Source organism: Typopeltis vanoorti, chromosome 15 (assembly GCF_054136105.1).
Source record: "Typopeltis vanoorti isolate ZY-2024b chromosome 15, IOZ_Tvanoo_1.0, whole genome shotgun sequence".
Classification (NCBI taxonomy): domain Eukaryota; kingdom Metazoa; phylum Arthropoda; class Arachnida; order Uropygi; family Thelyphonidae; genus Typopeltis; species Typopeltis vanoorti.
In genome coordinates, this window is record NC_143563.1 from 75,469,622 (window position 1) to 75,491,490 (window position 21,869).

The 21,869-nt window shown below is 35.5% G+C and overlaps 1 protein-coding gene across 7 annotated transcripts in view; it reads left to right on the forward strand.

The window, feature by feature from the left end:
• Positions 1–21,869, forward strand: part of LOC150098902 (poly(rC)-binding protein 3-like) — a 435,954-nt gene that overhangs the window by 70,984 nt on the left and 343,101 nt on the right. The gene's annotated exons all lie outside the window — the stretch shown is intronic.

Consider the following 21,869-nt stretch of genomic DNA (forward strand, 5'->3'; position numbering starts at 1 on the left):
CTTGTAATTGGCAGGATGTGGGCCGCTGCAGTTTGCACATTTAGCAGGTGTGGTCTTTGGCTTGACGTGTGCGAGGGATGGTTGTTACTGCACTTTACACACTTGTAATCTGCTCTACATAACATTTGCGCATGCCCATATTTTTGGTATCAATGGCATTGACAAGCAGATGCCTTTCTTCTGAGTGGTTCGGTCTTGATGACTAAATTGCAGACTATTCTAAGGTTGTAAATTTCCCTCTGATCTTTACTGATCTCCACTAAGACCAGAGGCATGGGGCACTTGTCTGCTCAGTACATGCGAGAAATCTTGATCGGCTTGATAGTCAGTAGCTATCGGCACAGATAGCTACTGACCTCTTGTGATCTGAGGTCAGTAGCTATCTGTTCAGATGTTATGGTTTCTACCAAACGTCTGATAATGACCTGAAGGTTTTTTTCACTTTTAAGCTGGTACGTGTGATATGGGACTGTTCATCCATAAGTCCGTTGCTCCTTCAGGCTGTATGCGGACTCCATCGTCGGTGTTTTTAGCTGATGAGAACTTGATGTTAGTGTTCTTCATCGTCTCTGCAAGTGACGACCATTTTTCTTTAGATCTCAAGATTACTGGTGGAATCCTCTCTTTGGGCTGTGTCAATGTCTCTGTTTATCAGATAGTGCGGATGTAACCATTGGAGGTGTTCTTTTCAAGGATTGAGGTGCTGATTCAAGTTCTGCAGCAAGAGGCTCTTTCTTTCTCTTCTTTCTGCTGACCCCCCTGGTAATCATTAGAATCTGCGTCGGTTGTTGAAGCTGGGAAATTGTTGCTGTCATGTGTAAGGTTGGGAGAAAGTTTGGAGGGTTGAGGGGCTTCTGTCAAACCTCCATAATCTGATGGACTTCAACCTTTCCTGGCCATTTCGTGTGTAATATGTTACCTATGTGCCGAAAAATAGCTACAAGTTCCTTGAAAAGGAGGTCCTCGTATGTGAATCCATTAAATCTAGACTTGAAGTGGGAGGCAGAACCTGCCTTGTCCCTTCCAACCACTGAGTGCACAGGGCAGGGAACAGGAGAGGGCCTGAAAAATTTTCAGAGACAAAAATGAAAGTCTTACCTGCTCTGCTGATCAAGCACGCTGTTGACGCTACAGGAGGAACATCAAACAATCACTATTTTAATGTAGAAAAGGAGCTGTAAACAATCATCAATATTTTATCTCAAAAACTTTTATCATAGCTGTATTAACTATGAAGAGCGGCGCTGAGAAACACCTCTATACTGATCAAAACCTAACTGAACACCTGAGATCTTAATATACATGCAAATACATTTATAAACATTTGTTGGCGACTTTCAACCCCCACTACTAATCCACCTTAGAAACTAATCTTTATTGATTTGGGTGCTACAGCATAATTTAAACCTTTGTTTAGTATTGAGATTTCGTCTTTGTTTAAAGTGTGGTTCGATAGGTTAACGATGTTACTGTTACCTGTAGGCGATTGGTGGCTCTTGTTGTTTCTTGCTTCTGGTTGTTTGCTATTGTTCACTGTGGAGAAATCTGAATATGGCGGCTGGTTCTATCGATCTTTTAGTCTTAGGAATTTGGAATCAACTGGCTTTTTTAAAACGGTGTAGGGACAGCAATATCTTTCCGAATTGCATCAGGCTAAAGAGAAAATTCACCTCAACGAAGGCCCCACTATTACACCCATTACATCCGCAAAATTACACCCACTATCACTAACTGATGCCAACTCTGTTGCCAAAATAAGACTGGTAAAACAAACTATCAAGAAGAAGAATGAAATCAGTGAAATTAACAGCAAAACTCAAGGAGTTGGTAGGTCATACCCTCTCCTATATCAAAAATACACAACACTTCATAAACATCATCAAAGACATTACACTAGAAAAAGATGATTTATTAGTCAATTTTGATGTCGCTGCCCTCTTCACGAATGTCCCAATCAATGACACAATTCTTCTTTTACAGAACAAATTCCCTCCAGATATCACGGCGCTCTTTGCGCATGTATTATATTCTGGTTATTTTGTATGGCAAAACGCTTTCTACCTACAAAAAGAAGGCACAGCCGTGGGCTAGCCATTATTCCCCCCCCCCCATTGCTAACTTTTACATGGAACATTTTGAGTAATTTGCTTTAGGTTCTTCCCCTTTAAAACCCAAAGTCTGGCTTAGATACGTTGACGATGTTTTTGCGATCTGGTCCCATGGTTGCCAGACACTAGACATTCCTTAGCAACCTAAACAGATAACACAAATGCATACAGTTCACAATTGAGATTGAAAAACAGAACACACTTCCATTTCTAGATACACTTGTCACACATCTTCCTTCTGGCAATCTTTCCTTCACAGTTTACTGAAAACCAACACATACTGGCCAATATATACACATAAACTCCTACCACCACCACCCAACACAAAAACTAGGTGTCATCAATACACTATTAACAAAATTCTCTACAAGACCTCAATAAAAAAACAAAGACAAACCAGACTACAATAAAACTATAACCATTCCCTACATTAAAGGGACATCAAACAAAATAAACAGAGTACTATAAAAATACAACCTCAAAGCCACCTTTAAATCCCCTGCAAAATTAAAAAGCTTACTCAACTCATCCAAAGACCCGCTGACCCACCCTGGAGTATACTGTATTCATTGCACCTGTAACATACCATATATAGGAGAAACAGGACGCAGAATTCCCATTAGATAAAAAGAACATAAACAACACATTAAATATAATAATTATGGTGAAGCTGGCCTGTCTGATCATGCCCTTGAACACCTTACATAGAATTGACTGGTAAAGCACTAGTTGTCTACATCAAACTAAAACATGGTATGAATGCAAATTTAAGAAAGCCTATGAGATCATTATCAACCACTCCAATCTGAACAATAATTAAAGTCTAAAAATCCCATACATATGGAAGGTATATATTTGACCCATGGAACCTTCCTCTCTAAGAACAACTATAAACAGGACTGTAGGAATTCCAGGATCCTAAATCAAAAATAACAATTGTAATACTAAAAATAGGATATCACTGTTACTGAAAGAAACTATCTAAAAGAAAAAATGTTTATTCATGTTAACTTAAATTAAATCTAGCTTGATGTAATTTATATATATATATATATATTTTTTTTTTTTTATTATTTTTTTTTTTACTAGAAGTCATGCCAGTAGAATAACATGCGATCAAATCATTGTTTCTTTAGCTTACGGTTTGTAAATAACTCAGCTTGTCTTGTATATTTGTGTATGCTCCAGATGATGATCTTGATATGAATATCGAAACGTCGGGATAATAAAAATAGTTAGTTATAACACGGTTGTAAAATCCATAATTTTGAAAATGAATACCACAAGGATCAGTCCTTGGCCCACTATTATTGTTAAAGGAATAGCCAGTTCAGCTGAACACTCTTTTAGCACCTCGCTGATATCCCATCAGTTCCTATTGCAGAATTGTTATTCAGTTTGTGCAACAGCTCTGATATTTTCTCCTCATACACCTGAGTTTCTTCATCCAGTAAAGAGGTAGCAGTGAACACAAATACACCAGGGTGATAGCTTTTAGCAAAATGGACACTCATTAGTTGAACAACCTCATCTGCATCAGTCACCAACACCATCTGCATTCACTAGAGTTATTCTTTCATATTCATTCTTTCTTTTACTTGAAGCATATCGATAGAAGACTTTTGGGGTTATCTTTAGCTTGCAGAGCCAGTTGATGTTGTTTGTGTTGTCGAGTCCATTGAAGAGCGTCTAGACATGACCGTGGATCTGTAGAACTGCTTTGGCAATCTGTTGAACCTTGATGGAGTAGAGCTTTTCTCTACGATTATTGTCAATTTTCTGTAGAGCAGCAGCAATTGCTGGACAAGAACAGATATGGGCAGGTGTTAGTTCAACTCCTGAACAGTTCTTGCGTGTTTCATAGCTTCTACTACTGTCTGGCTGAATTTTCATGCCTTTAAAATGTTCCTCCTTAGTCTGGTGATGGTTGTGGTTATTTCTCTATTTACATTAATTTCATAAATTACCAGTCTTATTTTGGTGACAGAGTTAGCATCAGTTAGTGATAGTGGGTGTAATGTTTGAATTAAGTATCTTGCTTCTTTGGATAGTGTGTCTGCTCTTTTATTGCCTTCAATATTTACATAGGCTGGTATTCATTGTAGTGTTCAGTTCTTATTTTTCCAATTTCAAGTTGTTAGTTGTTCGTGAATTTCTTGTATGAGTTTTGTTTTTCCATTTTTTTAATGCCTCAAGTGCAGATTTTGAGTTGCTGTAGATGATTATTCCTTCTGTAACGTTTATTACTGGATTTGAGAGATTTGAAAGCTGCTTGTATGGCTGTTAATTCACAAGTGAAGTTTGAAGCTATTTTACCAGCTGTGGTTTTGATTTGCGTTTCCTCGCCTCCAGATAAAAACCCCTGATCCTCCTTGGTTGAGTACTTCATTAGATGATCCATTCAATGTAGGCAGTGACATGGTTTAGATTATTTAAGTGATGTAGTGTCAAGTCGTTTTCTTTTATTTTCATGCTGTGAATCCTTTTTTGAACAAGGTTCTAGGAGATTTAAGTTAATCATTGTATTTTTTGGTAGTATTGTGGAAAATAATGTCTCTTTGCTTATTTCAATGGATAGGTGCTCTATGTCAATCTGTTTTCTAATTTCATGATCGTATTGTAAAGTAGATGATCTTTTTAGTCTAGACTTGTCCAGGCAATGAAAGTCCTGAATGAGATGTGATCCTGTTGTTGGCTTCTGGTTATGTTAGTGAATTTAACTGTGGAGAGTTTTCTTCTGTCTTTTAGTATCATTGTGGATGAGACTGCACCTATAATAATTTTTGCTGTTCTTGATTGTACTCTGTCAAGTTTTTCTTTTGAGCTAGTAGGAGCTGGAGCCCAGATTGATGAGGCATATTCCATAGTGGGTCATATGAGTGTTGTATATGTAGTTTTCATTGTCTACAGTTTTGTACCCCACTTTGTTCCACAAAGCCTTTTGATGATATTAAGCTTTTTAAGAGCTTTATTAGTATATTTGTAATATGAGTTGGAAATCTCAGTTCTGTATCTAGGGTTAGGCTATAGATGTTAAGTTTTTTTTTTTTCTGGGTTTATCTGTAATTTGAGTTCCTTTGCTCATCTTTCTAAGCCTTTTAATGAATTATTGAAGATGAGAAATAGGAGTGGGCTAAGAACAGAACCTTAGCCCAACTTGTGGGACTCCAGCCCAATGATGCATGCTGGAATAAATTCCATTAACTTTTATTTTAATTTTTCATCCTTTCATGAAATCTGAAATCCAAATTAATGCGTTCCCCCTTATTCCAGTATCGTATTCAATTTTAACTTTTGTCTCCAAACATGATCAAGAGGGTAGCTGTGAGATCCAAGATGACTGCTGTTGTCTTCTTGTGTGCTGTACTGTGTTGAGACCTGTATGCAGTTTGGCAGAAGTTGATCTTGTTATATTCTAAGAGCCAATTCATAAGTATGGTATGTATTATTCTTTCGCTTAGTTTACAGAGAGTGCTAGTCAAAGCTATTGGTCTGTAGCTTTTTACACTAGGGTTTTTGTGGGTTTTAGTAATGGTATAATGACTGATGTTTTCCAGATTTTTGGTAGTTTACCTTTATTCCAGGAAGTGGTAAATATCTTCAGAAGGCAGATTTTGGTTATTTCTCCCATGTTTTTAATCATATGTCCAAAGATAAGATTAATTCCAGGTGATTTGTCAGGGTCATTTTGACTAATTGCTATTTCTAATTCTGTCATTGTGAGGTCCTGAGTAAAGATGTCTTCCGAAGGATCAGTTCTGGTTGTATTAGTAGATGTTTTGCAATTTTCTTGCACTTTTTGTCTTCTTTGTTATATTGCAGTTAGTTTGTATATTTGCCATCTGTTTGTTTGTTGCTGCTGTATTAGTTCCTGAGGAAATTGTGTTTGAAGAGTGATCAATATCCGGAAGTGTTGCATTATTTAATAATCTGACGATATTCCAGTGTTGTGAGTCTTTTCTTGGATCTAGTCTATTGCAGCATTCTTCCCACTTTTTTGTTTGCAGTTAGAAATTTCTTCTATGTTTTGAGTTGATTCTATTAACTTCTTTCTGTTGTCTTCTGTATATTGTTTTGTTTTAACTGTTCATTGATAATATCTCTTTTGGTGATCATAGCATTGATACGATGATCTTTCCAAAAGGGAGCCCAGTTGTTTTTCTTGAGTCCTCTAGGAATTGAATTTTTTGCAGCTCTCTGTATGTTGTTAGTTAATTCTAGTTGTTGCTGATCAAGTTCTTTACTAGTAGGTGTGCCAATTCATTATTATTATTATTATTTGACACCTCCAGGGAGTCCAAGGACTCATCGAGGGAGGGCACCTGCACTACAACTCTGTCTCCACCATTCAATCACCAACCGACCGCAACTACACCAATGCCATCTACTGCCAACTACCACTAGTATTTCCGCAGACCATCACAAACATCCATGCCCATGGTGGGATTCCAGCCCACAGGCTGGAGAGTGGATGTGCTATCCACTTGGCCAACCAAGCTGGCTAAATTAAAAACAGAACCTATGTTATGTTAACCGTGAGTGAATTAAAGAAAGTCTTTTACTTTCTTTCTGTCTTCAACGCTTAGGTCTCCACTTAACGGAGTGGCTGTCTCACACTGAATGATGAAATTCATCTCCTGCCTATAGATAATCACAACGTACATTCTTGTCAGATTTTGAATCCAGAGCATTGTGAGCACATTTGCTAATCAGTCAGCCAACCATGCATGTGTTTCTAATAGTTGTGTGTGTAATTAGACCAATTTGCTTTTCTGAAGTTCCATTTTGTCTCTGGTTTTTGGTCTAACTGCAGATTAATGGTTGTGATAATAGGTCTATGATCACTGATGGCATTCTTTAGTATTTTCCACTGGGTAAGACTTGCAGTTTCATAATCTACTGCAGTGATGTCTGATGCTGATCCTGTGCCTGTTGTTTTTGACAGATATGTATTTTGCTTTTTGTTTATGATCTCAAGGTTTAGATCATCAGTTATGTCTTCTATTTGTGCTCCTTTCCGATGTAGTTGTGGGAAGCCCCAAGTTGGGCTTTTGGCATTTAGATCTCCTAAAAGAATCTGTATTTTGGCAGCTTTGAAGTGCACAAAGTTGTCCCATTGAAGAATGACCAAGGAGATTGTTTTTTATTTAATTAATTATTTTTTTTATGTGAATCTCACCCATAATAGGTTGTAAACCTCTTGTACATTAGTACTTTGTTGGACTGAACATTAGATATTCTTGATGGAGACCAGATATGGAACTTTTTCAAGGTTAGTTTGGCCTTGAGTAATCAGGATGCAATCTCACACTGGGTGATGAAATTCATCATAACATTATTATTATTATTATTATTTCGGGCAACTCCAAGGAGTCGACAGACTCATTGAGGGAGGCCCTAACATCATGTCAAGAACAACTATTCGACATTCACACAGTATCTATCATACCTCGCCTTAAACTCATTCACAGTCATTGCACCCACAACAGACTCTGGCAGCTTATTCCACTCATTCACCACTCTCCAAGTAAAAAAACCTAGCTCTAACACCCTTGCTAACCACATTCTTTCCCAGCTTCCATGTATGGCCCCTAGTCCTCCCACCACCAGTCCTATTCTCAAAAATATCTTCTGGATTAATCTTATAGAAACCCTTCAGTAATTTGAATGTCTCAATCATATCACGTCTTTTCTGCCTATCAACCAATTTTTGCAACCCACCAATCTTCAACCTGTTCTCATAAGGTTCCATATAGCAGGTCTATGGAATGAATAGACCTGCTATCATCTTGGTCACTTCCCTCTGGATCCTCTCAACCTTCTCCCCATCAAGAAGAAACCCTGGCACCCATATCTGGGCACAGTAGTCAAGATGGGGTCTTATCAGGGCTTGATACAGAGGAACAATAACTTGCTTATCCCTGCTCGTCAAAGTATTCTTCAGCATCCAAGTAATTTGATGAGCTGATTTAGCCACTTTTGCAATGTGCCCTATAAACTTCAACTCCCTATCCACCAACACTCCCAAATCCCTGGCCTCGTCAATCTCCTGGAGTACAGTTCCACTAATGTGATATACTGCTGCTAATCTTTTCACCCCAAAATGCATAACCTTACACTTTGCCACATTAAATCATCTTGCAAAATTTTGACATCCTGTGCACTCACTATTGCTCTACCCAACTTTGCATCATCAGCAAACAAGCGAACACTTCCTCTCAGATCCTTTCCTATATCGTTAATGAACAATTGAAAAGTAGTGGTCCAAGAACAGAACCCTGTGGCACATCACTAGTCACAAGCCGTCTTTTGGACTCTACTCCTGAATAAACCACTCTCTGATATCTCTCCATCAGCCACCCTCCTATCCATCTCACCAACCTTATATCCATCCCCATATGCTGTAGTTTACTGATTAGAATTCCATGTGGTATCCTGTCAAAGGCCTTAGCAAGGTCCAGTAGAATCACTGTAAACCCATACACGTGGAAAAGCTTATGTGTTTTCCATACGTGTTAATTTATTTTTAATGGTATTGATGAGAACACAGACTGATAAGGAAATAATTACTATTTATTAAATTATTTGTTGATATTTCGCTGGTGTCATATCCAGCATCTTCAGAACACAAACAGTTTGTCACAGTATGTGAAACAACATACTGTGATACAATAGGAGTAGTTTAAACAATTGCAACGGGACCACAAAGACTGAAGTCCTAATTAGGCACCAACTATGTTGGGGGGGCAGGGGAAACGGAGACAGAAACATGGTCTGCTAGACCTGACTTGTCATAACAACAGTGCAAGTCGGCTCTAGCAGACCATGCCATAGATACCCCTGCACACAGGATCAATTGGAAAAAAACAAAAGTGCTACACAGAAGTCGTTATAAATCAGAGAGATTGTTTTTGGAACCAACAGAAGCCTTGAAACATAATCGAAAATTCAAAAAGTACGGCTGTATAAATTTACCAAAAATTTGGGAGACAGTCATCTTAAGATTTAATTAATACCTGCTTTCTCTCTGTTTTTTTTTTTCTTTTCCCAACATAGATGGCACCTAATTAGGATTTTAGTCTTTGTGTTGTTCGTTGCAATTGTTTAAACTATTCCCATTGCATACCAGATTGTTGTTTCATGTACTGTGACAAACTGTTTTTGTGCTCTGAAGATGCTGGATATAAATATCAACAAATAAGTTAATAAATAGTAATTATTTTTTTATCAGTCTGTGTTCTCATCAATACTGTTAGAAATAAAATTAATCATCATAACATAAATACATTACCACATATCTGTTCCCACAATTAATTCAAATCCGCAGCCTATTTTTTGGAGAGTGGCTATGCTGTCTTGACCAAATTGCCATAAAACTTACTGACATAGTTATGGAATGCGTTGTTGCTTGGAATGTTAGTGTCTAACATTCCAAGCAACAAATGAAGAGAAGGATGAATGGATTTTATAACTTATAGCAGTCAGGCACAGGAAACAGGAAATCAGTTGGATGTGAATGAAGCAGGTTATTCATTATTCTATTATGCACAAAATGATATAAAGAATTTTTTTTTCCATATGATTTTGTTGGTGTGCAACAAGATAAAATATGTTACTGTTGGAGGGAGGGGTTCAACATTAGGGATCATTCTTAAATGATGTCTTCTGACATCATTTAATATACACATAGGATTCTTTTTTTTTTTTTAAAGAAAAAAAAGGAAAGAAAATATTATTTAAATGCATGTTTTTATCAAGATCAAAACATTTCAAGATAAATTTGTTGCTGTTGAATTTCGATCAATAAAAGTAATAATTCTCAAAAAAAAAATAATCAATACATCAATCTAACATTGAAAACAAAATGTCCCCCTTTTCTAATCAGAAAAACTGAATTTTCAAAAGAAATAACTTTGGTTGCTTTGTAACATCACATCATTTTCTCACCCATAGCAAAGTATTACATTTGTCCATCACACATCCAAAGCATGATATAATTTAAGGATAATCTGTTAATAAATTCAGGCATCATATGTTAAACACATTTTAACAAAAAGCCAGTAGAACTTCAGTTGCAGCTGGATAGTTATTTTTACAGCTCTGTTAATCCATTAAAATTTGTTTGGTAATTTATTTTGATTTGATTATTTAAAGTTGTGATAGTATGTTTTTATACTATCTGCTGAATACTGAATTTGCTGAATACTGTCCAGTGAAGAAAACTATATATTATATATATGTTTTTAATCATAATCATTCACGAAAGGTTGCAGAGTTATAGCACATTAGTACTGTGGATGGACTGAGGGTTAGATAATTCACAAACCCTGTTTTGTAGGCAAAACATGGCACTTTTGCAACGAAACACATGGCAACGAAAACCATGATCTAAGTCACACATCCATGGACCAGTGGAATTCAAACTCACAGCTTGTTGATTGAATAACAGAGAAGGCAGGCAAGCTAAAATCTGAAATTACTGTGGAAGTAATGGGGGAGATGGGAAGAAAGAATCCTCAAAGCTTCTGTGTAGTGTATTCAAGACTCCTCTCTAGAAATTCTTCTTGATTGGATTTATGTTATGAAATATGTTTTGTTTAACATTATTATTATTATTGGCTACTCCATGGAGTTCTTAAACTCACTGAGGCAGGCTCTAAACATCATGTTAAGCACTATCCAACATTTGCACACTATCTGTGATACTTTGCTTTGAACTCATTCACAATCATGGAAAACCCACAACAGATTCTGGCAACCTCTTCCATTCATTCACCACTCTCCAAGTAAAAAAAAAAAACTAGTTCTAACACCCTTGCTAACTACACTCTTGCTCAGTTCCAAGGATGGACCCTAGTTCTCCCACCAGATGATAAGGCTCCTAATAAGGTTCGGTCCATAGACCTGATACCAATAAAAGTAATTAATTTTGTTAGTTCTCTGTTAAACTAATAATCATGAGGTTTGCAGTATATTCTTGAAGCAGAATTTTCTACTGCAAGTTATGCATGGAGAGATATAATGAAATAATTAAATTCATTAATAACAGGATAACTAGGAATTATTACATATGGACTGTTATTAAGGTAAAAGAAAATTTTCATTCTTTTACAAGTGTAAAAACTTATAAACTTAGATATATATGAAAAGAATAAAAAGAATTTGGATATACCTAAAAAGGAAAAAAATGAATAAACGGTCAACATTTTATAGTTGATCCTTATCCAACTGATGATCATCAGTTCCTAACTTATTTGTAATTAACAGGAATTATATTTTACCTATGTGCAACACCGGACAGAATCACAAACTGTGATCTGACGAAAGGTAAAGTTGTATGCTATTGTTAGCAGCACAGTACAGAAGGCATATAGTGAACAGGGGTTCATATTTTGAATGACTATTGAAATATTTTCTAATTTCCTGTTGAAAGTTACATTTATTTAAATGAAATACTTCAAGCAATATACTCAGAGGCTTATAACCTTCTGTAAGCAATTGATGTCTATTGATCATTTGAATGAGATTGCCAGTAATTATTAGTGAATGTTATATGATCTTCATTATTGAGTGAAACACCATCACCTTCTTGTTTACCAGAGGGCTTGAAGTGATTAATGCCATGGTGAATTTTCAGAACAGGGGGTTCCAACTTTTGTTCCCCCCCCCCTTCATCTTCTTACATGTAATGAGTGATATTCGAGAATGTGCTAGATATTCTGTGAAGATCAAGAACCATGCTAGATGCTACCTACAGAAAGTCCATATAGCAGTGTAGCATGTTTGAAGCATCATTGAAGGTGTGTTATGGTAAGGCAATTCATTGTTCTCTGTATGAATGATATGCTCAACAGTTTATCTCCTTACATTGCAAGTTCCTACTCTTTGATTATTCTCTAAACAAACATGAAAAGGCAAACAAATACTTATATCATCCACATTACTAACATTTGTATTATAAACACAAACATAAATGATTTACCAATACTTCACATCTGGATTCTGATTCAAACTCGTATTTTTAAGTGAATGTCAATTTACAGCTTTATAGACCACTATAGCATGACCCTTGCTTCTGGATTCAAACCTATACACAAGGGTAGCATGTATGCATTTGTGTAATATGACATATGAATGATCCACCAATGAACAGATTCAGAGGTGTTGCCTTACACATTTCATGGCAAATGTGTAACCGTCTTTTTTTTTTTTTTCTTTGACATTCTTTGACTCAAGCTGACCTTGTTTCATTCTGGAATATTCTCACTCAGCACCTCAAACCATAATCTCCTTAAAATTTCATTTTCTACAGAATTTCACCTCTTCAACAGAATGCACACAGTGGACCATCCTTCAGGACTGATGAATGTTTCCACTCTTCTGCTTCAAAGACTTACTCTGATTGAGTTAAGAGGAATCATTCTTGCTCAAATGAAGGCCTTCATCCCCACTCGATTTAAAATTCACGCTTGCTAATTGTCTTGTTTTTCCAACAAGTGTATGAAGACAACTCAAGAAAATTCTTATAGAGCAAGCAGCTTGAGACAAAAAAAAGTGTAGCCTTGTTCTCTTCATTTATCTTATACAGCTTGCAACAATTGCAAAACATCGATTTCTTATACAAATGGCACTCCCTCCCCCGATCTAGTCTCTTGCAAATATCATCCATTGTTTCTCTCATTCCTTTGGTATCACCATAAACATCACCTAAAGAAAAATCTGCTCTCCAGGCATCTCCTCTTCCATATCTTGCACAGATGACGAAAGTTCATCTCCTAGGTGGTAGGCTAGCTACTGAATGCTTCCTGTAACATTTCACCCAAATATAATAAAAGAATCCTGAATAATGTTGCTACTAAAAAGTCTTCTGATCCTGATAGTATCCTACCCACCAGTAGTATACTGAAAAGTTGTACTGTATAGCGAACCAGAATCTTACACATCTTAATTCTTTTTCATACTCATCTGTTTCAAACAATAAGCGGAGATAAAAAATTATCATCAGGCTATTGATCCATTGCCATCTTCTCAGTCTTCTATAAAACGCGATCATTAACATTTAGATTTATTCATCACCACCTTGGAAGTTCATTATGGATTCTATCAGTGAATCCAGAATGAATGTCTTATCCAACTGCAGACATCTTCCATGGGAAGGTTTAGAGAAACCTGTTCAGTCACTGAGCATATCCAGGACATTTAGTGTTTGTGTGACATACGGGATTGCACACCGCAATTGCGCTCCGTAATTGAATAGCTAGTTTCTTCTTCTGCATGCTTATATTGCTATATAGTTATGCAGATTGTAACACATTCCATTCTTGTTATTCTTGCAGTGCTCAAGTGCCTCCCCCCAACAAAAAAAAACCCTTAAAGTTTTTTTACAACCAATGCTTTTGAGTCACCTTCCTGTTCTTTTAAAACACACTTCCTTGTTATTTATTTTATTTTGAAAAATATCCTTATCTTTCAAAAATATTTGGTGTTTTCTCACCAAGTATGAGAGTATCATCATCCATTCACAGTCCTTCTGCCAATTCATCGAAGTTGGTTCTCGTATTTCATTCGAACTACCTTTATTCTCTTGATCAGCAATTCTCACCAGCAGTTTCCCACGGATGACAACTTTTAGCTATTCAAAAAGAACACGAATGTTCCCCCCCGCCTTAACCCTTGAGACAAATGTCGTACAGGTTCTGTAACCTTTCGTGTGTGGGGATTATTATTTAAAAATGTTTAAAAACATTTTTTAAATCTTATTTAAAAAATACATATTGAAAAAAGAAAATTATGTAGTGATGAAGCAATTTCGAAAATGTGACCATTTACACTTCATGCTCGCAAATATGTTTGATGCCAAGAACAGGGTATTTTACAAAGAACAATGCAGTTTAAATTTGCACATGCTGCAGTCTGGTATAATTTTTATTACTTCTCTTGTTAGCACTAATTTAATAAGGTTCTCGTATTATATAGATACGCACTTGCTGATGATGTTCACCAATATGTGGTCTTCACTTTCATTCATCGGACATAAGAGAACTTGTCAATTCTTTTATTTAAGAGTAGCCTATTTGAAAGCTATGTTATTGCCCACATTCAAATTTTGGATGGCAAAACAATGATATTAATTTGGTTTAAAGTCAGTTTTTTTTTTTTTTTAAATAATTATCCACAGAGACCTTGTTGCTTTATCTCGACATGGTATTGGAGTTCTTTATCGAACACCAGATTACATGTTCATATTCAGCAAGAAATCCTTATCAGAATTGCTTCAGGGTTTTCAAACTGCGCCTATTATCAGTTTTTAGATCTTAATCATTTGACGTGTGTATATAGAGTACAAAGTCTCTTGAACTATCGAAAATCTTCAAATCAGCATTTAAAGTTTCTTATAAATCTTTGGGGATATATATATATATATATAAAGTTAATATTCATTTTGCTACTTCATAACAATTTTTACGTCATAATACTGAATTTAATTAATTGCAAACTAGTTCAGAAATGCTGATTTTGTTTGTACTGGTTTAATTTTGTAATCTTTATGTGGCTAGTCGGAGCTTATTCACGATCAATAAGATATTTCAAGATACTTTTTTCAGTGTTTGTTATATACTCTGATGATACTCTTTCTGATTAACAAGCTGAGGTAATGTGGCTTTGCATCCAACGTAGTTGTTATGATTGATGTAAAGCAATAAATTCCTACTTCATAATAATTGCTGTATTTTCATCTCGATAACCAACTGCATTGAAATTAGATATTTCATCATCACTGTGCAATTTGACATTACGCTTGCAGTTGTTTGAAGTTTTATTTTTATTAAAAAAAGCCCTTTCTCCCCTCTCTAACAGAGAATGGAAAAAATATCATATTTTTATGTTAAATTAGAGATCTCTGGCATTATCTAGTTTAGTGAGGGCAAACTTGCAATAGGATAATATCCAGTAAATATGAAGTAGTAATTATGAATAACATAGCATATGTTATTACTAAACCCTTCAGTGGCAACGCTGATGCAAAAATTCCTTTTATTTTGTTTAAAAGTCCATACTGTTTTCGATATAGAAAATATCGAAATTGTTAATGAAATAATTTGCTTTTTATTGGTTCTTTCAGTTTGTTGCCTTTTCCGTTCTATCTGACTCACGCTGTAATTGAGAACATATTTCACGAAAGATACGTGATCGACCTTTTTCTTCTGTTATCATTTATCAATTGTTTGTCTTCTCTGCATTCAGAAAAAATATGTTTCCCTCCCTATTAGCATCGTTTTTATTGGCATTCACCTTATCATTGATTTTCCAATTTGTATTTTTTTTTTTTTTTCCGGCATTCAACTCACCTTTTGATTTTTCTTCTTTCGATTCTTTCCCGGTTTCTGTTTAAATCTAATATTACCAAAAGAGTGTGACAGGAAAATTCTGTCTTTAAAATTCTGTTCACTAGTTTCTGTAAATTATCTAAATTGATTAAAGTTAATGTAATCCAAACAAATAATACAAATTGATGGTTTAAAAAAAAAAATGCTGCGTACTGTTATCATTGCGCAGCAATTCCCTGAAGTAATCTGTAAACACATTGATTATTTGACAGGAAGATTTTAGTGCTGTTTTATATAAAAATAAATCCTATAAAGCCTTTTTCATTCCCCAAAGGAATCAGGCGGAGGTCCTTTAGCTTTTTTGAAGTCGTTGGTTGGAAATCATCAATAGTTATCCGACGATTAGAAGTTTAGGAAGACATCTCGTCATCCTAAACTTCTAACTAGTACATTATTATTATTCTTTTAAGCAGTGCGTGTTCTGTGGTCGATGATTTTTCTGAACTGTAGGATTAAAACACCGATTTCTAAGGGGGAGAGGGAGGCCCTGCTTTCCTGGGCTAGAAATCGACTAATTCGGGAACTCTTCCTCCGGAAGAGGGGGGGGGGGAATCCCTCCTAGAAAAAACGTTCATTTTCTTCGGCTACTAGAAACAGGAAACGTTGCCACAAGGCTGCGCAAGCCTGTACTCACTGTTTTATTTTCTGTAAAAGATTTGGCTACTCTTAGCTCTAGCACTGTTCAGAAGACAACTGTCTCTTTTAAATTAAATAGAATAATATCTAAGGCAAGTGGAGATTTATCCAGTCTGTTTAAAATCAGAGATTGATGGATAAGGGATAACGATTTCCCTCTTTCTTAAATTAGGATGCGTACACCTGAAATACTGTATGGATAATGTGTATGCCTTCGTTTTACAAAATTTTTAACAAATGAGCCATTATAAAAAAATCCAAAACTTTTATTTGAATTTAAAAAAGAAATAAATACAATTTAAAAATTGCACTCCCCTCTCCCATTATTTGATTAGCAGATTCATGCATGATATTTTGGAACAATTTAAACTCTATGAAAGCTAAATTACCACTACTGGAATTTTAAAAGGGCGTTTAGAGCTTAAAATGTTGATTTACTTTTGTTTCATGTTTGTAAATAACCAGTAAGATAGTAAGCAATATTATCCGCTAAATTGGGGTCACAGGACTTCATTTCAGTTTTATAATCTGTACTTAAGCAGTTTGGACTGTATCAGTAACTGAGGTAGAGAAGTGGTATGTTTGTTTTTAAATTGAAATTAGGTTAGAGGATTTGGTTGCTTGCTGTCTGATAAAACACGCTTATGTAATATTGAACTGCTTTAACCGGCTGGAAAGGAGTGGTGCCTCAAATATGGTAGTTTGCTTTGAAGTTTTATTTGCTGTTTCTCGTTCGTCGATATTCTCGTTTTTTGTGGGAGAGATCGTCACGATTTTCATCTTAGGTACTCATCAATTCTAAATCCAGTTTTTAATGTAAGCGTTGATTTAACCTCATACAGTCTGGAACAGAAGTCCCTATGTCTCTCAGATATCTTGCGTACATCTCGTATATACTATCCATTATTATCACAACAGAGTATATATATAATCTTTCACCATATTCTATGTGGCATTCGTCTCAAATGCTGATCACACACACATTCTCCTTGATGTAAATTTACAAGTAATTGTCACATGGATCCAGATTTATGTTGCAAGTGCGCTGTTGAGAATTCTTGATCAATCCAGCGCTCAGGAGTGTCATTCAGAAATTGCGATTAAGGCATAAATGTACTTGCCGTCCGGTTGTGGCCATAAATATTCTCTTATCTCCGGAGTATTAATCTGGAGGACAAACCAGTTGGCTAGCATCTTTCTTCTTCAGAGAAGAAGAAAGATCCAGTGGATTGCTGACAAGGGGAGAGAGGGATGAATAGTAGCAGTTACTTGGTTCCTGGTCCATTCAGACCTCAAGTGCACATAATCTTAAGCGAAAAGCAGTTGTTGCACAGTAACAGAAACTCGTTGGCGACCCTGTTGTTAACCAGTAGCTGCTGTCCACAACTTCACTTTCTTCAACATGATATGGATTTTCTTTGGACACATATCGCCAACAAGTAGATAAAACTACCATTCTGAACTTATTTTTCACATCTGACCTGATCTAGGACGTATTTGTAAATTTTACGTATGGGACACGGTAATTCATAAATATCGAGCCCTATGAATTTTTCTTTGGAAATGTCTTAGATGAGCGAAGTATCGATTCTTCAGCCATGCATATGTGTTCGTGATCAAACTAGCTATTCTCTTTAAGTCATAGAATAAATAAATACAAACACAGGAAAAGAGTAGTCCGTGGTCCTTATTAACAACAAGCAGTAAAGCACATAATGTTAACCCATTCTTGATTGATGCAGCACAAACTCAAAAAACAGATATCACGCTTTATAAAAATAACTGCGGTATCTGAATTATGCATTTTCATGTTGAATTCAGTTTTCTGTAACGTTTTATTTCTTTGTATGGTCAGTTATATTAAAACGTCGCTTTCATAAATCAAAGCGATATTTTATATACTTTTCATAAGAAGCCCATTCCGTTTTTTTTTTTTTTTTACCCCATCCCAAATCCTCAGTCGAGCTGAAAGAATTGGGGATTGAAATTTTCGCTGCTCTTATAATTGGGGAGGTGTGGGAGACAAAGAACTTTGTTTGCATAAATGTTCAAGCCTTTAATTAGGGCCTGAACATTTGTAGAGGGTAATACTGTATAGGAAAAGTGGTCAGATAAGGTTTCTCACTCATTCATGAAAAGACAGTGATAACTTGTTCCATTATTATGGAATTTCAAGGTGGGGAGGGCATCGAATCTCGACAGAAAGAAAGCTTATAGTTGTTTCGAATAGATATATGTAATGTTGTCAATGTCTACAGATTTATTCTTCGCTTTAGAAGGCATTTTGTATGCAGTTATCTCTGTGTTCAATAATTAAATAATTGTGTAAATCAGTAGGACGCAGGTAATATCCTACTGTCTTATAAAATTTACGATAGCGTTAAAGTAATGGTAATTTAAAATCCTTAGTTTATTGACTGCAGTATGCCTCGCACTGAAATCCTCTCCCTGCCTGTCCAACAGTTATGTCCTTATCCTCAGCACACCTCCCCTTACTGCCATAATGTCAGCCCTTAACTAGGACTTCCCTTTCCCTCTGTATGACTACTAACATTATATTCTTGTAAACGACACCAGTTTAATCCGGTTATAGTTTCCTCTTCAGATGGAGTCTTGCAACGAACGCCTCTCTCGTGTGTCTACGCGGGAGTTCATTGGCAACGGTATGATTCTGCAGACAGAGCGCCAATCCTACATCCGTCAGATGGAGAGACAGAGATTAACAAGCAAGGACTGCAGTTTGTAACTGGGAACCCACTACGTCGACTGATTTAATTAATGTCACCCGCAGCGCTGGTACATTCCTTCATTCTCATAGCTGTATCGCTTGGACAGTGCACTGTCTCTCTTCTGTTGCTTGCGTGCACGGAGAGAGAGATTGAGAGAGAGAGCTATTTACAGTAGCAATTTCAAATGTACTTGAACGATTTCGACCTTGTCATTTGTTTCTCATTGTTATGTAAATGTTCCAGGAGAAGTGGAAACAACTGAAAATGTAAATGAAATTTTGGCCGACGTTGCTTTAACCCCCTCTTGATTTCCTGTACACGAAGATCTCTTAATTTACCATTCGTACATCTTAATGTTAACTGTCTTTTTTATTTTTTATTCCTTTCAGCTAATGAAAAACTGTGATGCTTGCGAGATTATTACAAAGGAGTGTTGAAATTTGGCCTTTGAATGCATTTGGACAATATGATAGCGTACACGAAACCAGTATCGATCCTATTATAAGAAGTGCATTTTTTGATTAGCATACATGATTAATAATATAATTTGATCAGATGTTTGCATGAAACTTATCAAAAAAAGATAGAAGTTTCTTTTTTTATAACGATAGATTAAAAAACACAAAATTAAAATTAAACTGCTCATTAACAGAAACGAGGAAGGTCAAATATTCTGCACGAGCTCTTCATCAGATTGCAGACTACAATGGAAAAAAAAAATTCTTATAATGCACATGCGCAGAAGCAAACAAAATTGTTCCTTTACATTTATCAATTTTTTTTTTTTTTTTTTAAAGTTCAAGTATATTAAAAACGCATGCGTTTTATTACTCTTAATATGTATCGTGGTTTTATAATTTTCAGCTGAAATTTGTTGGAAGAACTATTACATATTCAAAACTGTGTTATTTAAAAGTGAAAGAATTCTGCCTGTCTAGCTGAAGCTTTATTATAATATTATTATTTGATTTTTTTTAAAAAAACTTTAGTTTAACTATCTTCGTCAGGAGGGGGTACAAAATTGGATTTGATTATCGAAACGTACAAACATAAAAATATTTTTGCTAGATACGTGGAATCTTTTCATATTTAATTATAGAAAGGCGACGAAAGATGTTCACACCGTTGTAATTTGTTAGTGTATTTTGTAAATAAATACCAAATAAATAAATGCAATTTTTAAAGGTAAAACCTGAAATATAATTTATTGAAAATTTTTAAATAAAATTTGAATCATTGTTTATTTTCCTAATTAGTTTTGTGTAAGTGCATCATGGTGTGCATCATACTGTGGTGATTAAAAAACAAACAAAACTTATGATATAAAATTCTGAACTGTTTTTTATATGGCTCCTATGTCTCATATTATCAAAATCAGATTCCAGTTCGTGTATTGTAGAAGAAATATGCAAAAAAGGCCAGCCATATTGAGGGCCACAGCTGCTTGCACGTTTCTCAACCCATCTCCATAGTTTCCTCGTATTGCCCACAGGCACACAAACAATCTCTATATTTCTTCATCGTTTTTCTTTATCATTTTTTTCCCTTTAAAAATATGTCTAATGTCTCATTGTTACGTGTGGACTATATATGTTTTGAAACAATATTTTTGGAAACTATGAATATCTTCAGCTCTGTGGCTGAAGGATTATTGTTTTTTATTAGTATGCTTATGAAATATTACTAATAAAATAAAAACAGTAAAATAGACGTAATTTTTCGGAAATTTTTTAGGGAAATTTGTCAGAGAGGAAAGAGACAGCATTATCCACTTTTAACGAGCTGGATTTTTGAAAACTATGCTCTGTCCAGACTGATTCTATATTTGTATCTTTTTATTTTATTTTTTAAAATATATCTCTCCCAAAAAGATTGCCAACATATAATTCATTAGTATGGTGAATGAGCTAAGGATTTATTATTAATTTTTGAAATTGCATCATTCTTTTGTATTATTTATTTATTTTTTGTATAATCCGGAAACCATGCTCTACACACATGGAAGTTTTCCCAGCCACTTCATACTTCCAATAAGCTAGGCTGGTCTTTTATCAGCCGATGGAATATGCCGTATCTTCCATCTAAAGACAATCACAATATACTGAATCCACTGCCGCAGCGTGATTCGAATTAGCAGCTATCCGTCGGAGAGCGGAGACGTTAACCGCTTGGCCAATTTTCGTCATAGAACGTTGGTAGAAAGTTATATATTGCATGTAATTTCTTCAGAACACTTTGATTAACGTTGAATACTATGGCGAGACCAGATTTTAAAAATACACCTTTTTATTAATAAGACTTATAGTTCCTACGCCCCCTGAACAGATTACATGACACTACTCCAAGGAGTCCAACGACTCCTTGGAATCTCTATCCACCCACACATCTCAGCGTCTCTCCCCTTACTTAATTTTTAGATTGAATATAGTGTCTGTTCTTAGCATATAACACGACAAATATGTGAATGGGCTATGCGAAATAATTTGGCCGTGTAAAGACACTTGTAATTAAATTATCAGCTCACGCAGTGCGAGACCATAAACGTCTCATCCACTCACCTCACATTCGTATAATGTGAATCATACGTACGTCTTCATACGTAATCGCGATGTTTTTTTTCTGCCTGTGATTCTTCACCTTTTATTTGCTCCTAATCCTTTATTAATAATTTTGCATGTATCTTTTTATTGTTATGTTTACCTCACTCAGTTATGATTTTCCAAAATATGAGAACTTGTTGGGACATTTTCATGATTTATGAGAAATCATCACAATCGGGATTATGGATCAACGTATGCATAATCATACGTTGATCCATATTAGCCATCGCATATGAGTTATTTGGAAATTACACGGAAAATATTTTGAGAACCTTAAACATTCTTGCATTCTCTTTTATATTCCGAATTCATATATCGTTTTATTTATTATTATTATTATTATTATTATTATTTGAAGGCCTCCATGTTGTCGCTAGAGTCATCAGGGGAATCTAAGAACAGCAATTC